Source organism: Ambystoma mexicanum, chromosome 4p (assembly GCF_040938575.1).
Source record: "Ambystoma mexicanum isolate Mex_15411 chromosome 4p, UKY_AmexF1_1, whole genome shotgun sequence".
Taxonomy (NCBI): Eukaryota; Metazoa; Chordata; class Amphibia; order Caudata; family Ambystomatidae; genus Ambystoma; species Ambystoma mexicanum.
The window spans coordinates 158,319,582-158,341,319 of record NC_090927.1 but is presented as its reverse complement, the minus strand read 5'-3'; positions in this window follow the sequence as shown (position 1 = coordinate 158,341,319).

Below are 21,738 nucleotides of genomic sequence, written 5' to 3'. Positions count from 1 at the left end.
TGGGATATTATCAAGGCATCTAGGGCTCCTTCTACTCGGATCACCTATATCCGGAAATGGACTTGTTTCTCCAAGTGGTACGAAACATCAGTGAACCCACTCACAGCATCGGTCGAGCAAGTACTACCTTACTGTACTTGGCCAAAGCAGGACTAGCTATATCCTCTATCAAGGTTCATCTATCGGCCATAGCGGCATATACAACAAATCCAGATAAACAGTCATTCCTCACTCTACCAGTTGTTAAGATGTTCCTGAAAGGGCTGATGTGTATTTACCCATCTACGCCAACATCGGTTCCATCCTGGAGCCTAAACACGGTACTGACAGCTCTAATGGAACCACCTTTAAACAAAGTTTGGCACTTTGGGTTTCTCAATGTATCACCCACTGTTATCAGTCTAAAGTCACCCCCCCCCCCGCCAGGCCTCCTTCGGCGCACTCCACCAGAGGGAGGGCAGCATCAGGGCATTTCATGCAGGGGTAGCATTGAAGGACATTTGCAGAGCCGCTACTTGGAGCCCTCTGCACACGTTCGGCAAGCACTACTGCCTGACAGAAGATACCAACAAAGAATCTGCATTGGGTCAGGCAGTGCTCTGCCACCTCTTTACATAAGGTAGGATCAGCCTTCCTCCCGCCTTTCCCTGGGTATGTAACCTTGGTGTTGCTGTATGGCAAAGGCTCACAGACATTTTCTGCTTTTCTATGTATATATGATGTGGGCATGTTTTAACTGCTTTGTATTAGATTCAAGCATCTGAATCTATGAAAGATCCAATGCTGGGGAAGTCTTAGTTACTTACCTGTAACTGTATTTCTCAGGCATTGGTATCTTTCATAGATTCACATGCGCCCACCCGCCTCCCCTAGAGGCTGCTCCTGCCTTCAGCTTCCAGCATACTGTAGTCTATACAGTTCAAAATCTGAAGATGGCTGACTGGGGCGGAGCTTAAACCCTGCCACCTCATTCATTAGGGCCATAAAGGACCAAAGTGAGGTGGAGGGACTACACAAGTGAATGGGCATAGACCAAAATGGGCAATCTACAGTGTCATTTCTATGGAAATGTATGTATTTAAAAATGTTATTATTTAAATCACTGAGGATTCCCGGTCTGACAGGGAATATTCAAGCATCTGAATGTATGAAAGATCCAATGCTGGAGAACTGGATTTTTTTAAGGCGATCATTCCTTAACTGCGAAAGTGTCCAGAGGCAGCAATGTGTTCGTCTTGAAAGCAAGACGAGGCGAGCAAGACCGGTTTGGATCCTAGTACTGTACTTAGAGACTGTTCTGCGGTATTGAGTGATTTATAAAAGACTTTACCAGGAGCTACATTTGGCTCCCCGAGCCAACTGGTGCTATAGAAGTCTACCTATCTGACATGAACCATTTGTCTAGGAATTTGCATACAAGTTGCAATAATAAACCTCTAAGATATGTAAAGCAAGAGTGTATTGGACACAATTATAGTTGCATCTCCTTTGGAAGTTAGCTTTGTTGTTTATTTAGCATTAGCACTTCATTCTGCAGGAGAAATTGAGCAAGATCACATTACACAAAAGAGTCTGTAACAGATGTAGCAGTGGCGATACAAACAGTAAGATGGATATAAACTAAATGAGAAGTAGCAGCAAGAACTGACAAGGTAATAAAGGGACAGCAATGTAAAGAGAACGTTACAAGTGAAGAAAGGAACAAGGCAAGAGACTGAGTATTCAACATAAGAGTATGTGCAAGACTTGGCAACACTATTGTATTTGGTGATTTATATAGTGCTCTTTCATACTTGTGTGGCCTCAATGCGTTTTTCTGGTAAGAACGCCCTCGGGGACCGTAGTCCATGTGGTAGAACCTTTTCTAATAGGTTTAGTTTAGGCGATGCGTGTGTGTTTTTTTGCCGATCTAGGTATTAGGTGGCTGGCTAGGCTCAACTAAGCAGCCCAAAGAGAGGACAGGCACGTGGGTGGGTGTTGGTGGTTGGGGATAGTTTGCCATTATATAGAGAGTCGATGTGTGGACAACTATACCTGGTTCCTTTCGGATGGTAGTCGCTGTATGCTAGTGGCAGGGGTGTTGAGGTAAGTTAGGTGTTTCAGGCTGGATGGATGTGTGTTGCTAGACTGGATGTGCTTGGCTATAGCAGTATTCTACAGTGCATGGTTGCCTGGCTGTGCCTGCGGCCTGTGTCCACACTAGTGGTGTGTAAACGTACCATAGGATTGGAAGTTATCCGGCTGGAGGTTTTACAATATAATAGGTCGAGAATGAGACTACCCCTAAATTTGCAATTCCTGTATAGTGGGAGAGGCGCCTAGGTTTCAAGCTACAATAGATTTCACAAAATAGTAGGTTGTGATGGGGGCTATACCTAGAATCGGGGACCCTGTATTGTGGGAGAGGCCTATGTTTCACAATGAATTATGAGTGCTAGATTACCAGAGACAAATCGCCTAGATTTGAGAATCCTGTATAGTGGGAGAAAGGCCTAGGTTTCACAGTGCATTTCGAATACAGGATTACCAGAGACAACATTCATAGACTGAGAATCATGCATAGTGGGAGAGAGGCCCAAGATTCACAGTGCAGTTTGAGTACAAGAGTATAGTGGGAGAGAGGCCTAGGTTTCACAGTGCATTTCGAGTACAGGATTACCAGAGACAACACACCTAGATTTGAGAATCCCGCATAGTGGGAGAGAGACATGAGCTTCACAATGCAGTTTACATACTGGAGGTAAACAACTAGGGAAAAAGGAAGTCCTGTCTAGATGTGACGCAAGCCAATATTAACCGTTTGAAATACCTGTGACAATGTCCAGCATTCACAATCCTGTCTGGCTGTTAAGATGGTTAGTTTTGACACCCTGGCCTGAATGAATTTGAGAGTAAGTAGATTGGCACGGCTTCCAGAGTGCAATGATTGCTGTACTCCCCACCCGAGCCACACCTACCTGGATAGTTGCTGCTGATTGACGGCTGGCCACCGACTTACCCGGTTGACACCTGCAGACACATCTTGGAGCTGCCAATGCAGGAGCCACCCTTTGCCTCGGGGCCCTTATCCGCAGGGGCTGCTGTGCTGGGCAGAGGGCAGCCCAGGTCAGTTCCAAAATAAGGAATGGTGGGCCAATAGGGGTCAGGGGACGGGCGCGGGAGGCAGGACTGGAGGAGAAAGTTGGAGTATTGCAGACCTCGCGGGTTACAATGGGTGAAATTACAGCCAAAATAACAAATGGGCAGCAGACACAAAGCACTTACCTGAGAGCCACGGTGGAAATGGCTCAGGAAGCGTGTTTGCAGAGGGATAAGGCCCTCGAGCAAAACACAGGTGGAATTAACCAATGGGGCCTGGGGGGAGGGCACGCGAGACTGGACTTGGGCAGAAGAGAGTATCGCAGACTTTGCATGCCGCAATGGGTGAAGGCCAAAAATAACAAATGGGCAGCAAACACAAAGCACTTACCTGAGAGCCACAGGGGAAATGGCTTAGTAATCGCGTTTGCAGAGGGAGTAGACCATTGAGCAAAACACGTGGAATTAACCAATGGGGCCGGCAGGAGGCGGACTGGAGGGGAAAGTTTGAGTTGGAGCATCGCAGAAATCACGGGCCGCAATAGGTGAAATTAAGGCCAAAATAACAAATGGGCAGTAGAGACAGAACGCTTACCTGACAGTCACAGTCGATGTCACACGGCACACAATAGTTTCAAGAAATGAGCTGCACGAAAAAATCAAGTTCTGCCTTCATTCAGGCCCTCCATTCATGAAGCTGGACTTAAATAAGCCCTATGTCACGATGACTGAACTCCTGGTCAGAGGAAAATCCCGACACTCAGATTCCAGCTCCCAGCCTTGATAAGATACAATATAATGTGAGTGAGCCCCCAACCCCAGGACCCTCCTGGGCCCTGGTTAAGTTTTTTTGGTTAAAATTGAAGACCCAGCCCTGCATACTCTCCTCTCCCTCCCCCGACCCATTCCGCTTCCCTATCCCTCCTGCCAACCCACCCCCCTTGCCCTGATTGGCTCGTTGTTCCCATAGTCTGCGGCCTACTGGCCCGCACCGCACTCTCCATTGCATCCAGAGATGCAGGTGAGTGAGCTCCCCACCCCAGGACCCTCCTGGGCCCTGGTTAGAAGGTGCAAATGGAAGCCCCAGGCCCACGTGCTGTACTCTCCCTCCCCCAACCCATTCCGCTTCCTTATCCCTTCTCCCGCCTCCCAACCCACCCCCCAGGAATGATAGCAAGCATCACACCTAGACATTACTGCAAGGACATCAATGCCAACTAACCAATCCACTAATAATTTCATCTCTCTGCACACACCGCTCAAACTCTAACCAAACACAACCACAAGCCTAAAACACAGCAATCTGCACCAACTTCATTACACTGCAACAACAAAACAAACCACACAGACCTGCACAACAGCACATGACTACCGACTGTAAAACACCCCATACCCAGCCAACGGCCCCACCGGGCTTAGGCTGCCAACCCCACATCAATGTTCTCTTGCACTTGTCCAGCTTATTCCCACTAGCTCACCCCCCACCCCCTCCCTTTTTCAGAGCCACCAGGGGACCACTCCGGTGGTGATAGTGCACGTTACAAATATCCTTTAACATTTACATCAACATAACGCACCTGTACACAAGTGTTTCTACAAGACGCAAGCAGAGGAAGACAAGATAATCTGACTAGGCCTTGTGATATTCAGATCGTGCAGAAGTGCAATCAGGGCAGCAGGTATTACCCAAATTGTTCGTTTACAATTGTTCGAATGAACAATTGACCGAATTTAAAGGGTCACAATTGACCTTTTCACAATTGACCATATATATATTCGGTCAATTGTTCATTTGAACAATTGTAAACGAACAATTTGGGTAATACCTGTTGCCCTGATTGCACTTCTGCACTATATATATATATATATATATATATATATATATATATATATATATATATATATATATATATGGGGTTTTGGGCGGGTTTGGGTTGGGTGGAGGGTTGCGGGGGGTTTCCCCCGCATATATGTTACAATTGACCTTCACAATTCGGTCAATTGTGAAAAGGTCAATTGTCATTCGAACAGTTGTAATACGAACAATTTGTATACAACCGGGCAGCATGACTGAGTAAGTGCAGCCAGGGCAACGTGGCAGTGGAAGTGTAAGGAGGAAGAGGGGGCTGTAGGGGTACAGATACAACCCCCAAGTGCACGGCAGGCCAGGAGTCATTGCAAGGAGGACTGGCCGTGAGGAAGTCTTGTATCCAGTGAAACTCAGAGGGTACCAAGCAACCAGTCAACACAGCGGACAGGTAGGTTAGCAGGGAATCGAGAGAGAAGGCAGAGCAGAAAAGGAAGGTCTTGAGCCGCTGCTGAACTTCAGGTGGTCAGCCTAAAGTCTGATGCGGCATGGAGGCCATTCCAGAGGGAGGCACTTGCAGAGAGATCTACCCCCCACTCTCTGCTTGGAAAAGTGTCTGACCATCAGAGAGTTGGAGGTAGCTGAGCAAAAGGGCTCTAGAAGGAAGGTATTAAGGAAGAGCGAGTTGGATATATTTATTTGGATTTGTAGAGCGCACCACAGCCTGTGGGCATCGAGGAGCTATATCAGAGCTTAAAATGGCTTGCTTAAGGGTTACAATGAAGCCACCCAGAAAAAAACGTGTTCACATTTCAGAGTCAGAGGTTGCATGGTAACACATCAACACAGCAGCAGGTTTATACAGTCAAAGAGGATAGTTTTGATGGCCTTCCGAAATGCCAAGTGAGACTCAATAAGCCTGATGTGGGGAGTTAGGGAGTTCCAGAGTGTGGTATCCACCGTCGGGAAGCTGGAGCCTCCTGCACAGGCCTTGTGTGTTCTGGGAACAGATAGCAGGTTGGAGTAGAGGGATCTGGATGGTCTAAGGGTGGTGGGTTTAGTGATCCTTCGTGCCAGATAAGGTGGGGCAAGGTCGTGTAGACACTTGTGGTTCAAGGGGAGGGCTTTAAAGATGATCCTTTCCTTGACTGAGAGCCAGTGGACCAGTCATCTAGGTTCTGAGATGTGTTCTCTCCGGGAGAGTCCAGTGGCGGCTCTAAGCGCATTATTTTGTACAATTTGCATCTTTGCCCCATTTTTGGCAGATGTGCCTATGAACAAGGTGTTACAGTAGTCAAGCCTAGAGCCGATTATGGCCATAGCAATGGTGAGGCAGCTTAGTTGGGACAGGAAGGGTCTTACTGAATTGATGAGTTGAGTGGTAGGCGGAGGTGGAGGTGTTAGCGCCATCCTGCTTGTTCATGAAGTCAGGTTCAAGGTAGACACCTAAAGTTTTGATGGAAGGCGAGACAGTGATGGGAATATTGTCAATGGTGAAGGATGAGTATTGGTTGTCCAATTTGCTCATTGTGGAGGGGGAGCCAACCAGCAGGAGCTCAGTTTTCTCACTGTTGAGGCATAACCAGTTTTCTGCCATCCAAGATTGGATTGTTGAGTAGATGGAGTTCAAGATGTTCTGGTCGGACAGGTAGTCACCCGAGAGGTGAATGAGTACCTGGGTATCATCTGCATAGTTTGTATACAAGATGACCAGGGAGTACAGGATTTTAACAGTGGTCTTGTGAAGAGGTTAAAGAGAGTGGGGGCCGTGCATGAGCCTTGCAGGACCCCACATTTGAAGGTGCTGGGGTCAGTGCATGAAGAGTCAGAGATGACTTTCATTGCTCTGTCTTTTAGGAAAGTCAATCCATTTGCACGCCTTGTCAGAGAAGTTGGCTACTGAAGAGAGGTGTTGGCAAAGGGTTTTGTGGTCGACCAGATCGAAGGCCGCCAACAGGTCCAAAAGCAGAAGCAGCGCAGGCTTGCCTGTGTCTCTAAGGTATTCAATCAGGTTTTTGAGGTCAAGGAGAGCCGTTTCGGTCCCGTGACGTGGCCTGAACCCTGATTGAGTCCTAGAAGGTGGTTGTCTTCTAGGAAATTCTGTATTTCCAGATAGGCTGCTTTATCCAGAATTTTTAAAAGGAAAGGAACGGTAGTGATAGGCCTATAGTTGCCTGGTATGGAGTGATCAAGGGAAGGCTTTTTAAGGAGCGGGTGAACCCACGCTTCCTTCAGTCGCACTGGCAGTAGTTCTTGTTGGTTTCCCGCAGACCCAAGGTTCTTGGAGCTTCAATGTGAATGACGACGTCTGGAGGGGTCTGCACCACACAGGGATGAAGCCGGCAGCAGCGACGATGAATAAAAGGTGCACTCCTTAAAAACAAGAGAGGCGCTTCAGATGGCTATCTGGACCACTACAGCAGTGTGCAGCTATTTCGACCAAGAAGAGGATCCTCTGGCTGTAGAAGATGAGCTGGTTATCCCCACCAAGCTCAAGGGAAGAAGACTCCAGACTGGATCTTCTCTGGTCATCGAAGGGTAGATAGCTCAGGACTGCAGCAGGGCTTCACTGGGACGGGATAGTTGCAGCAGCTGACTTCTTCTCTGGTTCTCTTCGGTTCCTTGCAGTTCCAGTGGCGACCCTCTGACTTCTAGCCCAAGAGACCTGCCTTTTATGCGAAAAACCCACATTCACACAGCCTGGCTGTCAATTTTGGCAAGGTCTGAAATGTGCAGAGAGGAGAGAGTGGGGTAGAAGATGACACCAAGGTTTACCTCACAGGAAGGCGAGGGTAGAGAAGGCCCACGGAGGGCAGCCAGAGTGAAGGAAAGCAGGAGTAGGGGTCCCAAGGAGGAGGATTTCAGTCTTACAGGCATTAAAGCAGAGATCGGAGGCGCACCAATCCTGAATCGCAGATACACTCAGGAATGTATCACCTGCATAAAACTGAAAGTTAGAAGAGAAGGTGGAAATCAGGTAGGCCAGAGGGGCATTGAAAAGCCAGGGTGCGAGACTATAGCCCTGGGGGACAAGTGGATAGAGAGGTGGAGGAGAGAAAGGACCCAAGTTGGACCTGGGAGAGTCGATCAAGAAGGATGGAGGCCAGGCACACCAGGTGCTGATCCAGGATGTTCAGGTTCCTGGGGAGTCGATTGATCAGGGTGGTGTGTGACTAACAAACGCAGAGGAAAGGTCAAGGAGGATGAGGACTGAGGGGGAGCTGGAATCCAGATTAGAGAACAGATCTTCACAGGTGTTCAGACAATCTGTTTGTGTCTCTGAAGCCAGACAGATGGTCATGGAGATAACAGATTCAGTGTGGAGAGTAAGCTGGGAGATAGTCAGCTTTTCCAGTTTGTCCAGCAAAGGAGTGATAGGAATCAGGTGATAGTTTGCCAGACAGGTAGGATCAGCAGAAGGGTTTGCTTTTTTCTTTTTTTATTAGGAGGGGGGTGTGACCAGATGCATTCCATAATTCTCAATCCACATTCTCCCTGCAATTAGTTTAATAAATTTGATTAGGGTATACAGGACCTGCAGCAACATAAATACCTTTTGAAAGAAACCCCAGGCAAGGTGAGTGTTGGGTCGTCCCCAAACCAGCCTTATTACTTTTTTCATAGTGCTTTAAAAAGCACGCAGGGTGAGGCTGTAGCGTTGTCTCTCCCGGGCCTTCCCTCTTCCTGGTCTCACTTGTCCTGCCTCCCAGTAGCCCTGATTAGCCCTTATCCCTCCATACTACACAAACCTAGCGTTGAGGCTTGCAAACAGGCATCCGCTCCATTTTGCAAGAAACGCCAGGCAAGGTGAGTGTTAGGTCATCCCCAGGCCCCACCTTCTGAAGTTTTTCATACTGCTTCTTAGGCAGAATCCTGTGCAGTTCCCTTGGGGACCAATGCAAAAAGATTAAGACTACAGGAGTAAGCAGTAAACCCAATTGGTAGCAGTCTGCACCACCCAGATTTACCTGGTAGCTGTGGCTGAGCAGTCAGACTTCTCTCAGGAAGAGTAGGGCAGTGTGTAGAGTATACACAATAGGGCCAAAAACACAGTGTAACAAGCAAACACTGACCAGAGCTTTGTATCAAAAGTATTTAATTATTTATTTAAAACACACTTTCAGCAATACACTAGCACTCTAAATCAAAAGCAAGTTAAAACACAGTCAGATAAAGTATAAACACCTCCCTGGATAACTATTAGACAAGTCAGAGTTAAAACACCACTATTTGTTAAAACAGAAGTGAGCGCGTAACCTAGATGGCACTCCAATAGTTAAGTTATGTTGTAGGTACATTGGTATGAGAGGTATCTTGCAAGTGGTAGTTAGCATGTTTGATAGGTGTGCACGGATGGTGTGTAAAAGTCGTGGCCTCTGTTACCTCTGTCAACAAATACTTGGTAATGTTATGATGCAAAGGCAAAAAATTGTGGTACGGTCATGTTTAACTAACACACATTTCCTTCCACAGATGGACATTTAATGAAATATAGGTTGCATTGACAACATTGCTAGGGTTTGGTATGTGGAATCTGAAGTATAGTTATGTGCACTAATGTTTTATTTCCACCGGTGGGACTTTTGTAATGCAGATGTATTAAGACCTTATTTAATGCTAAAGCTTAGAGTGCTAAGTGTCAAACAAAGTTTTTTGTTTGGTTGTTTGGTTTAGAAACCATTCAGAGTTTCATGATGATACAGCAAAGACTATAGTAGAGTCATTGATGTTGGTATGATGCTGGTGTGAATGAAGTGTGGTTTTCCATAATAGGAGCTGTATTGTATTTAGGAATACTTTCAACATGGGCAATTTAGGGGTATTGGTGTCACAAGAAGTGAAGTATTTACCCGGGTATCTGGGATACTCAGTCTAGTTGGAGGTGGTGTGTATTTAGGTACATACTGGTTTGCATTGTTGGGTGTGAGGGAGATGTGTGTCTGTTCTTCTGTGGGACGATGAAGTCAAGTTTAGGAAGAGAGGTATGGGTGCCTCTATTTGTAAAAGTTTTAGTAAGGATGTTTGAGCAGTTGGGTGCCTTTTCCTCACTTGGTAGAAAGAGGAAGGGGCATTGATTGTAATTGTGTCCCACGGCTGTGTGGACTATTTTGGAATATGTAATGAGACTAGCAGAATGTTCTCAGTTAGGAGTGATGAGGCAAGTGCATTGAACGTGGGGTTGTTTGTGTGTGTGTTGTTATTAGCCATTATGGTTAAGTTATCTACTTGTGTTTTTATGTCCCTAAGGAAGGGAGATATGTAGGGATTTGGTATTATCCTGCATCCTAATGGAACCTTTGGTCAGTGTATTGATTATATAATAATGATATAGTTTTTTAGATTGGATTTAGGTCTCAAGGGTGTTTGTAATGTAGAACTCCTTGTTCCCCACAGATGACCATGACCTCAGGTGAAGTTCCAGTAACTTCTTTATTAGTTCCAGTACATTATGATAGTCATGTAATGTCAGGTACATCTGGGTTCAGGGCAACATACACCTGCATCCTCCCAGGTAGGCTTACATCTCCCAACTGACCACATAGAACCCCAGTCACACATAAACATTCTAACCCTTAACACTCCATTGTCAATCAATACACTGACCAAAGGTTCCATTAGGATGCAGGATAATACCAAATCCCTACACAAACACTGACCAGAGCTTTGTATCAAAAGTATATAATTATTTATTTAAAACACACTTTCAGCAATACACTAGCACTCTAAATCAAAAGCAAGTTAAAACACAGTCAGATAAAGTATAAACACCTCCCTGGATAAATATTAGACAAGTCAGAGTTAAAACACCACTATTTGTTAAAACAGAAGTGAGCGCGTAACCTAGATGGCACTCCAATAGTTAAGTTAAAGGGAGAGAAAAAGGCAGGTCATAAAAATAAAACAGTTCCCAACACGTTTCAAAGTTCAAAGCAAGTCAGTGAAGGCAGTATACACTGTAGAGCCAAAGTTCATAGGCCAGGCCCACTTTAAATGGAGCAAAGCCAAATGTGCCCAGGATCACACGGTTTAAAATGCACGGCTAAAACTATGGAAACTTCAGTTACCTGTGGAAAAGGGGGGTCTAGGAGTACCGAACTTTAAAGCATATCATTTAGCTTTTTCCAGTCAGTTCCTTGTATCCTTTTTGATAGATCCACCTGATAAATGGGTAATTGCTGAGGCGAGTTTGTTGGGCCCGCTCCCTCCTAGGGCAATTCTCACGGCTACAAACAAATTGTGTAGGAAATCGCCTTTGACAGTTTTTCTGAGAGAAACGTGGAGATATATACATGAATTGCTAGGATCGGATGCTTTGAAAACCACTCATGCATCCATTTGGTTGAATTCGTTGATTTCTGTTGGTGGCAAGTCTTTAATCTGGCCGGACTGGTTTCTGGGTGGAGTTTTCCGGATTGATGATGTCTTTGTGGATGATGAATGGATTGGAGAGCGAGAGCTGCGAGCGAAATTTACAATTGACAATTTCCGCTGATTTCAGAAAATTGAAAAGATGCATAGGTGATGTAGCAGAGCAAGGGAGTCTATTGGTGAATCTCCTTCTTAAGGAAAGGGAGCCAGGTGGTTGTTCGATTGCTAGCAGGATATATAACTGTATTGTGTCTGCTTATAAGGAGATTTCTGACTTGAGAGATGAATGGGGAAGGAGATTGGGGTGTGAGATTTTGTCCGAGATGTGGTTGGAAATGTGCGCAAATGTTAAACTCTGTACTATTTATTTGGACGAACGGTCGAGACAAATTAAGATTCTCAATAGGGTGTTTTGGAGTCCGGGAACAAATGTTCAAAAGGGGGATGGTGGATTCGGATGAGTGCTGGTGTTGTGGAAATGGATTGGGAAGTTTGGAACCTCTGCTTTGGGAATGTGTGCGGGGATTTTGGCATGATGTTTGTTGTGTCTGTCTGCATGTTTTGAATCTGGATGTTGAGTTGGATTTCATGACGATGATTTTGGGAGGTGGTGAGTTGCTAGAAGATCGCTCTATTTCGCGGAAAAAGTTTCTGCTCCGTGGTGCTAGTTTGGGCAAGAAGCTGGTTTTGAGGGGCTGGAAGACCTACAGTGGAGGATTGGATTGAGGGGATGTCTGATCTTGCAACTATGGAGAGGGTGATTTAAAGAGACAAGGGAAGTTAAGATTACATGAAAAGATTTGGGATGACTTTCTGAGTTTATACTAGTTCTTTGATGGTTATTTGTATATTGTATTCTGTGTGTAATTAACTGTTTTGTTTGATTGTATTAACTGACTTGCTTGTTTATCTTTGAGTAAATCTTACAAATAAATAAATAAATAATGCGCTAAAAGTCTTTGCAGAGTGTTTAAAAGAGGTTGGGGTGATTCGAGAAGTAAAGTTAGAAGGTCTGGGGTCAAACCCAGTTGGAAAGCCAAGGATTTAAGGGTCACCTTTAGCAATCCGAAGAAAGGGAGGCCAGGTGGAACACAGTACCTTAAAGAGAGGGGAAGTTCCAGCGGTGGCAGTTGTTCCTGGCAGTGGTTGCAGTTCGTGGTTTCGACCAGGGGAAGAGAGGATTTCATTGAGGAGGAAACTTGGAGTTGATGCACTGCACAGGGATTAAACCAGCCGCGGAGTTCGTCGGTAAAAGTGCGTTCCTTTCATTCGCGGTCAAAGTGGTGAAACTTGGCTATCCGGCCGCCGGGGTGCTTGGCACGGGTGATTCGACCAAGAGACGTCTTTGGAATGCGAAATGGCGAACTGGTTGATCCCACCAGCTCAGAGGGAGAAGGCTCTTCCAGCAGAAGATCTCTTGTTGTCGGGAAAGTGGTGAGGTTGTTGCAGAAGGGCTCCACCGGTGGTGTTGTCGTTGCAGATGGCTCAGCTTCTTCCCTCTTTGGATTCTTAGGTCCTGTGGCGACCTCTGAAGTTCCAGTCCCAAAAAGCTCTGCTTTTATGCAGAAAAACCCCCATTCAAAAGCCTATCTGTCACTCAAACATGCTAAGTGGTGAGCCGGGCGGCTCACCCCTGGGCCAATCAGAATAGAGTGCGACTTGAGTTGCTAAGGCAAAGCAGTCCAGGGTGCCAGTTCCCCTCCCCACACATCCTGTGGAACCCAGACAGAGTGGCACCATTTGGAGGGCTTCTGTGGAGAAACCCGCCGAAATGTGGAACAAAGGGTTCGACCTTGGTCAGAGTTACAGAGACGGACACGAACGCCATTTTAGCAAAGAGTTCTGGCAAAAAGACCCAACCGGTGATTTAATATTAAATAAATAAACCGGCGGTATCTTTACCATTACACCAAAAAGTGGTGTGTTTAAAATCAATGGGAAAATCCCATAGGAAATATTCCGGTGGAATATTTTGCGTGGTAACCACTGCCACCAGCCAGAAACTCGACAAGGGGGGACTGGACAGTGCCCCCTTGAAAACAGACCCAGGCGCAATATAATTAACCCCTTCCCGTACTTCCACAATATGATGGTTTGTACTTGCTCTGTTCACAATTTAAGACCAGTAAAGTCAATGGTGACTTTACATGCCCTGGGAGACAGTAGTCCGTCCCAGGGTATGGAGTCTATGTTTGGGGGTCACTACGACACCCCTGTGTTACTGCACTGAGGGTGCTGTGTAACACATACACAAAAAAACAGATGATACTCTATGGAGTAAAAGACCCCATAGCCCAAAAGCACACAAATAGTCAGAGGCATACCCCAAATCATGTCTAAGAGTGGGAGAAAGAGTCTCACTCTTAGCAGGAGAAAATAAAAACCCTAAAATCCAGCAAAGCTGCTGGGGGACTCACTAGGTTTGGGAAATTAGCCTTATAAGAGAATTCTCCCTAACAGTGCTTTAAAAAGCACGCAGGGCGAGGCCGTAGTACGGTCTCTCAGGGGCCTTCCCTCTTGCTGGTCTCACTTTCCCACCCCCCAGCAGCCCTGATCGGACCTTATCCCTTCATCAAGGACACCCCCCGTGGCGAAGGTCCCCAAGGCAAAGGGGGGCACCAACAGAAGCGGCTGCAGAAAGTATCTGCAGTTGTCAGCAGGGGAAGCCAGTGAGCAGCCATCAACTAGCAAAATAAGTGCGGGGGTAGAGCAATTACTCTACTCCAGAACGCTCTGCATTAACTAACCTCAAACTATGAATGACGGATATGTGAAGATTAGCAATTGACACAATTAGGTAGAATTTCAATATTAGCCTGTGTCGCATCTAGACGAATTAGCATGTGCCTATACAGACAGAATTGTAAATACTAGCATGTGCCACACTCAGACGGAATTGTGATGGTTAGCAAGCAGCACACTTGGACAGAATTGTGAATGTTAGCCTGCGCCGCATCTAGATGGATTTGTGGATATTGGCATGTGACACCTGGATAGAATTTTGAAAGTTAACAAGCAGCACACTTGGATAGAATTACAAAAGTTAGCCTGCGTCGCACCTAGACAGATCAGTGATTATTTGGATGTGCCACAGTTAGACAGAATTGTGAACATTAGATGGCTTTGCATCTGGGTGGGACTGTGGTCAGCCTTATATGGAATTGTAAAACGTCAGCCTGCCTTACGCCTGGATGGGATTGCGTGTGTTGGCTAGTGCCACACTGTTGTGAAAATTAAAAAGCGACACGCTTCGAACTGTGAATTTTAGCATGTGCCACACTTGGATGGGGTTGTGAGTGTTGGCCTACGTCGCACCTCGATTGGATGGTGGGTGTTGGCAAAGTGCCACACTTGGATAGAATTGAAAGTGTTAGCAAGCGACACACAGAGTTGTGAATATCAGCATGTACAACAGTAGATGGAGTTGTGAATGATATCAAGTGCCACACTGGGATAGAATTGTGGATGCTGGCCTGCGTCTCATATAGACAGACTTATGAATATTAGCAAGTGCATTAAATGCATAGTGATGCCTGGCCCCCTCTCCCACTCGGCAGGACTCAAGTCTGGATGTGGCCTCAGTCTCTGTCTGTTGTATGTTGTATGTTGAGGCCCACCTACTGTGGAGCCTGGACCTTTCTCCCACTGTGCAGGACTCCCGTATCTGGGTATAGCCGCCTTCTTTGCATGCTGTGACAGTTTATTGTGAAGCCCAGACCTCTTCACGACTTTGTGGGGCACTCGAACTTAAGTGTGGCATACACATCTGTCCATTGTATGCTGAAACATCTTATGGTGGGACGAGAACCTCTCCCCACCATGCAGGATACCCGAAATCTAGGCATTCAGCCATACTGTGAAGATTAGCTGCAAAACATAACCCACTAACCAAAAAGCTCAAACGTTCTGCATACTTAACTCACGCAAATTACATAACCACCTCTGGCACCGCATGCACTTCACCACACTGCAACACATAAGCCGCACCAACAGCACACGAGGACTGACATTACTCCAATACTCGCACCAAAGCTCAGCTCACGGTGTATACTGCGATGAAGCGGTCAACAGCACACCACTCCTCTCACTATCATAGGCCCTCTTGACCCTACTAACCCACCCTACTAACCCATACCAGCTTCTCGTTTGCAGATTCGCCAGAGCACCTGGAGACCAATTCCATTGCTGACGGGGCGCGGTACAAATACTTTGGAGCTCAAGCATCTACCCCTTATGTGTCGTCTGTGGCTGCTCTGAAGCCAGACTGACTTTCATGGAGATAACCGATTCAGTGTGGAGAGTAAGCTGGGAGATAGCCAGCTTTTCCAGTTTTCCCAGGAAAGGAGTGATAGAAATCAGGTGATAGTTTGCCAAACAGGTAGGATCAGCAGAAGTGTTATTTATTTTATTTTTTTGGAGGGTGGTGCGACCAGATGCCTTCCATAATTCTCCACCCACATTCTCCCTGCAATTAGTTTAATAAATGTTCTTACAGTATACAGAACCAACAGCATCATAAATACCTTTTGAAAAGGAGCGCTAGCATACCACCCCATGTGTCCAGCAGACTGATAGTCTTCACTTCCTCACACAGCAACGGCTATCTTTATCTTGCCTGTGTAAAAAATTCTTCACAGAATTATTTTAGTTTTGGCCATTAGGTTTGACGCTGAATATATTGCATTAAAATACAGCAAGGGAAAAAATAAATGTAACATGAGGGACACAAACCGGCGTTTGCTTTTAAACCCATTGACTGCTCATAGCCAGGTTCATCCCTATGACTAGTCCCACCCACTTCATACCCCTCACCACCCAAAACACATCTTCTTGGGATCTCAATGAGCTAGCCCAAGCCTTACCATCAAATCTTTTGCTCAAAGTGCCTGCCAGTGTTTATTCAAAGCAGTCCTCAGTTAATGACTTAATTTGAGCTGTAAACATCTAAAAATGTCGACCAGGTCTGCCTTCAGCCACGTCATTGTGTGTGCTTTGCTTAAGGCCTGTTAAAAACAAGCATTGGCAATGCCAACAGTTTTGGCTTCATGTACTCATATGCTCAGGTACTCGGACCATTTTGCAGCAGCTGCCACAGATGGCCAGTTACCACCGCAACAGAAGTGACTGGGAAACGCCACCACAAGCCAAATCTATTGGCATAGCAAATGCTGGTTACATTGACAGCATTTGCATCACTAGAGTGAAAGGCATCTTTTGATGCACCTTCAAAACACATTCACAGGTTTTTTTTTTCTAGTCAGTTATCACATACAACCGAATTACAGTGGTGCCAATTGTATGCTAAGGAAATGCACCACAAACCCTTCGCACCACAAACCCTCCAGCTTTTAGTGTGCACGACATAATCAACATGGTTTCCATTAGCCATTTGTGACTGGGCACACTGAATATACATGCGGCTCATTATGTGCTTTCAAATATGCTATTGTGTTCCCCCACATTAGTTTCTCCCTCATGGGCCTCGCATGTCATGCTAGACAGGGGTTGGGCTCTATTCAGACTCCCTTTTACTTGCGACAATCAGGCTCAGACACTCCCCACCTCAGTTAGTCGTCTTGCACTTTAATGCAGTCTTTCAAATGTCCTTTTTGAATCCCACCATCCCCGCACCAGCATCGCGCTCTCCCCTCCCTCCACCTGCCTCCATCCCTGATTGGGCAGTTTAACACCATCGCATGACCTGGTGCCTTGGCCTCCTAGCCTGCACGCCACTTTCTGCAATGCATTCGCAGGCTAGGAGGGCCTCCTGGGCCCTGTTGGACCTCAGTTGTCCTCCTTGAATACCACCACCCAGCCCCTCCCCCCACGCCGCCAACGCGCTCTGCTCCCGCCCTGCGTCCCCTTGTTTCCGTGTATCCCTTCCCTCCACCCGCCTCCATCCTCGATTGGGCAGTAGCAACCCATTTAGAGCACACTTCCAGGGCAGCCCCAGCCCGTGGTAAAGGACACCAGCTCCTAGAGGGCCAGCTCCAGTTTTTGGAGACCAAGGAGGTTCCCCCCACAAACCGCCCCCCCCCCTGACTTTCTATTAAGCATTTTGAAGCTTTGAACCATACACTAGGTTCTCACTAAAGATGGGTGGCAATGCACTTGTGCCCTTAAGTTTTTCTGCCTCATGCATAAAGGATGAAGACACAGAAGTTTAAGCTAAGTGCATCCCATCTCAGAAATGGAGCGTTTCCCCCTCACATATCCCAATCATTCGGTGGCATTGCAGACTTATTATGACATGGCTCTTTTAGTCCTATAGCGCGAGGTAAGGTATTTGAACCCATGCCTCACAATCCGCTCTCATTTGTAGTTTTGTTTGCCTTGTTTCAAACACTCCCCCCTGCTGAGCTGCTGTGTGCCCCCCCCTCCCGTCCCCACAAAGTGTTGATAGTGAAGGTTTCTGCCTCCCAGTCCTCCCCCGAGCCCGATTGATTAATCCACCTCTTTGATACAAGACCTGTGATTGGATACTAGGGTCCTCTGAAGTCATCACTATAGGGCGGCCCCAAGGCAAAGAGTAAATTTCAAAGAAACAGCCCCGAGAAGTGTCGGCAGGGGAAGCAGGCTGCCACCCACTAATAAGCAAAAGCGCCATTCACTGTGTTGTAATGTGTCCATGGCCATGCACGTGTGGAATGTTGATGGCCCTTCAGACATCAACATTCCACATAGGGGAGTTATTTTCTGGATCCTTTGGTGGCGCAGCTCGTACTTGGGGTCCACACAATAAAGAGCTTAAATACACTTACCTGGCCTTGGTAGGTTTCTTCAGTGGCGCCGAGGATCAGTGTGGACCCCTCCCGGCTTCACGCGTGCGTCTTTCCCTTCCTGCTGCCATCTGCACTGCTGACGGCGCACTGTGGCCTGATTTCCCCAGCCGGGAAGCTTCAGACGTGCACGGAGTACCGGAGGAGTGCTGGGGGGATTGGAGCGGCCCAGCGCACCGAGAAACGGCCGGTGTACCTAGCACTTTGCGGGATTGGGGCGCCCCGGACCTGAAGGCCCCTGGTGTCGCTGCAGGGCTGTGGCAGTTGGCGGCCCTACACCCCGCGGACCAGGGCTGTCCCGTTCTGCCTCGCCATTCTGAGTCTGGCAAGCTGTTGCCGGTTGTGCAGCGACCGAGTTGCGTTGCTGGTGGCAATGGCAGCTGGGTCTGGAGCAAAGTGCGGCCTGCGGAGGGGGATCGGAGCAGCTCCGCGCGACAGACGGTGTGATGGACACCCGCTGTGTTTGGGGTAGCCCGCGGATCTGAGGGCCCCCGGAGTACAGGCAGTGCTGCGACATTCAGTTTTCGGCGGCTGGATCGGAGTCTGGCCGGCGGAGAAGGGGTGGCCCAGGATACGTCAGGGGATCGTGTCCGCTTCTTCTCCTCTTTTGGTTTTGCCTTCCGGCGCCGCTATCAGGAGGCGGAGCCAGCTTCCTAGCTCCGTGTCTGAGTGAGGAGACGCGAATAGGCTGCTGCAGACTGGGAGGCGTGCTTTGGGGATTAACATTTTGGCCGTGCTGTTTTGTCATCCAGCGGGCGCTGCTATCAGGAGGCGGAGCCAGCTTCATGGTGTCCGTGTCGGAGTTGGAGTGACGCGGAGAGACTGTTGCTTGGAGGCGTGAGTTGGTGATTGACGTGCCCCTGGCTGCCCCCGGCTGTATTGTGGTTACGGACCGGTAGGATTCCCTTGTCTTGCACTGGATTGGCTTCCTGGATTGCATCCAGTACTTTGACGCTTTAGGTACCGGCCTGGCTGATTGTGGGTGCTGCAGTTTGCAATTCGAAGTCTGGGGACGAGGCGGCAGTACCTTATCCGCCTGTGTTGACTGATCCTGTTTGGATTTCACTAGGGAGGCACTGTTTTGGTCATTGCTGTTCAAAAATTGATTTGAGGTGAACCGTGGTACTCTTGTCAACATGTTGCACACAGCTGCGAGGCCTCCTCCAGCTTTTCGGCCAAGCCCTGGTGAACCTACTGCTCCATGCGATCAGTGGGTGGATGCTTTCAAGGTATATTTGAGGGCTGCCGGCGCCGCCAAATTCAGCGACGATGAGAAGGAGGCTGCACTACTTAATTGTCTTGGTACTGAAGGGTTGAGGGTTTTCTGTCACCTGCCTGGAGAGAATGTGATGGTTCCAGGTGGCGGTGAGGGGGAGGTAGTCATAAGTACTTATGAGAGTGCTCTGAAGAAGTTGCAAACTCGTTTTGGTAAAAGGGTTAATGTGGTTTTGGAGCGTTATAAATTCTTTTCTAGGGCACAAGGGTCCACGGAGAGCAAAGATGCATATGTTACGGCGTTACGAGCACTGATGGCCACTTGTGGGTTTCCGGGTAATTTGGATGAACACATCAGGGACCAAATTATGAAGAAAACCTCTAATAAAAAAAATCAGAGAAAGGTTGTGGATTGAGAGCGACCCACCCTTAGAGAAGGTGTTGGGGATCGCGAGAGCAATTGAGGCCTCCAGGGCAAGTGTACAGATCGTGACAGAGCAATGGGTCTACGGATGTGGTTCATGCTGTGATCCCAAGGAACAAATAAATGGTTGATAAGACTAATGGTCAAGGGGGTAGGTCGCCTAAGGGCAAGGATGGGTGCAAAAATTGTGGTTGGTCCAGCCATGCGGCTGATTCCAAGTTGTGTCCTGCTAGCAATGTTGAATGCAGGAAACGTAAACGGGTGGGCCATTATGCACGCATGTGCAAGGTGCAGGTGGTGGCTAATGTAATTCCGGATGATTCCACAGTGTTGCAAGGATGCGCTTTGGGTGGTAGACCTGAACAAGCAGTGATTTTGCATGTGGATGGGAGTGTGCGTAAGGGCCCTGGGTTCCGGTATTGGTTGATGATCATCCGGTGGATATGTTGGTAGATTTAGGGTCACCTTATACCTTGGTGGCTCCAGAAGTGTATCAGGGTGAATTGGGCAAGCAGATTTCGGCTTTGCTTGTTTCGGATATCAAGCCGTGTGCCTATGGGCAGAACCCCATTGATGTACTGGGCTACAGTTGGTCCAATTTCTCGTTCAATGGTAGGCAAGCTCTGGGCAAATTCTATGTAGCATCCAAAGGTACCAGTGTGTTGGGTTGGGATGAACAGGCGGCTTTAGGTATGCAAATTCATCCTGGTAAGGAGGTTCCTGTTCTCAGTATTGCAGAGGGAGCTGTGAATAGCGCCATAGTTAAACCAGCGTTGCTCATGGGTGAGTTTCCTGAAGTATTTTCGGAAACCCTTGGCAAGCTCAGGGGTTTTATCCATCGCATTGTGTTGAAGAGGGGTGCTGTGCCTAAGGTACACAAAGTGAGGAGAGTGCCAGTGTCAGCAAGGGAGGGATTGGAAGCGGAGTTGACCAAGCTACAGGCGGCAGGTATAATTGAGCCGATTGAGTCATCAGAGTGGTTGTTTCCCGTGGTCCTGGTCAAGAAAGCTGATGGAAGTATTAGAATGTGTGTGGACCTTCGGGAGTTGAATTCTAGTATTTGGGTGGATCGGCACCCCTTGCCGAACATTATCGAGTTGTTGTTGACATTGGGGGATGCGAAGTATTATTCAACGTTTGATTTGTTTACTGCTTACCATCAAATTGACCTGCACATTGATTCTAGGCCTCTGACATCATTCGTGACTCCTTTTGGGGCGTACCGTTTCTGTTGCATGCCATTTGGCCTTGCTTCGGCTTCTGCAGTATTCCAACGGTTGATGCAGCAGATGTTTGGCGGATTGTACGGAGTAAGTTATTTTCAGGATGACATCTTGGTGTGGGGTAGTAGCAGAGAGGAACATGATGTCAGGATCAGGAAGGTGATGCAGATTCTTAAAGAGAGAGGTCTGACTGTGAAACTGGCCAAATGTCAAGTGGGAGTGGAGGAGGTTACCTATTTAGGTCATACATTAAGTTCGGAGGGTGAGAGTCCTAAGGCTGAGTTGGTACAAGGATTGAGGGACACATCTGTTCCTTCCAATAAAGACCAGCTGAGGGCTTTCCTTGGACTTGCAGAGTATTATGTCAAATTCATATCCAACTATGCGGAAAGAACGGTGGCCATGAGGGCCCTCATGAAACGTCAGCCAGATTTGTGTGGTCTGAGCAGTGTGGGGCAGAATTTGAACTGGTGAAAAGAGATGTGGAAAATGCCCCATGCTTGAAATCATTTGATCCCAAAAACAGGACTGTACTGACTGTGGATGCGAGCGACGTGGGTTTGGGTGCGGTGCTGGAACAATGGTTGGATGGTGAATGGAAGCCTGTGGCTTTTGCTTCGAGGACTCAGATGTGGAAAGCAGATATTCGGTAATTGAAAGGGAGGCTTTGGCGGTGTTGTGGGCTTCAAAGCATTTCAGGATATTTCTGTGGAGTATTCCATACATAATCAGGACGGACCACAAACCTTTGGTGCAGGTGTTTTCTACCAAAGGTGTTGTGGCGGTGTCACCAAGGATTGTGAGGTGGTCGGTGGAGTTACAGGATTTCAATTTTGCCTTGCA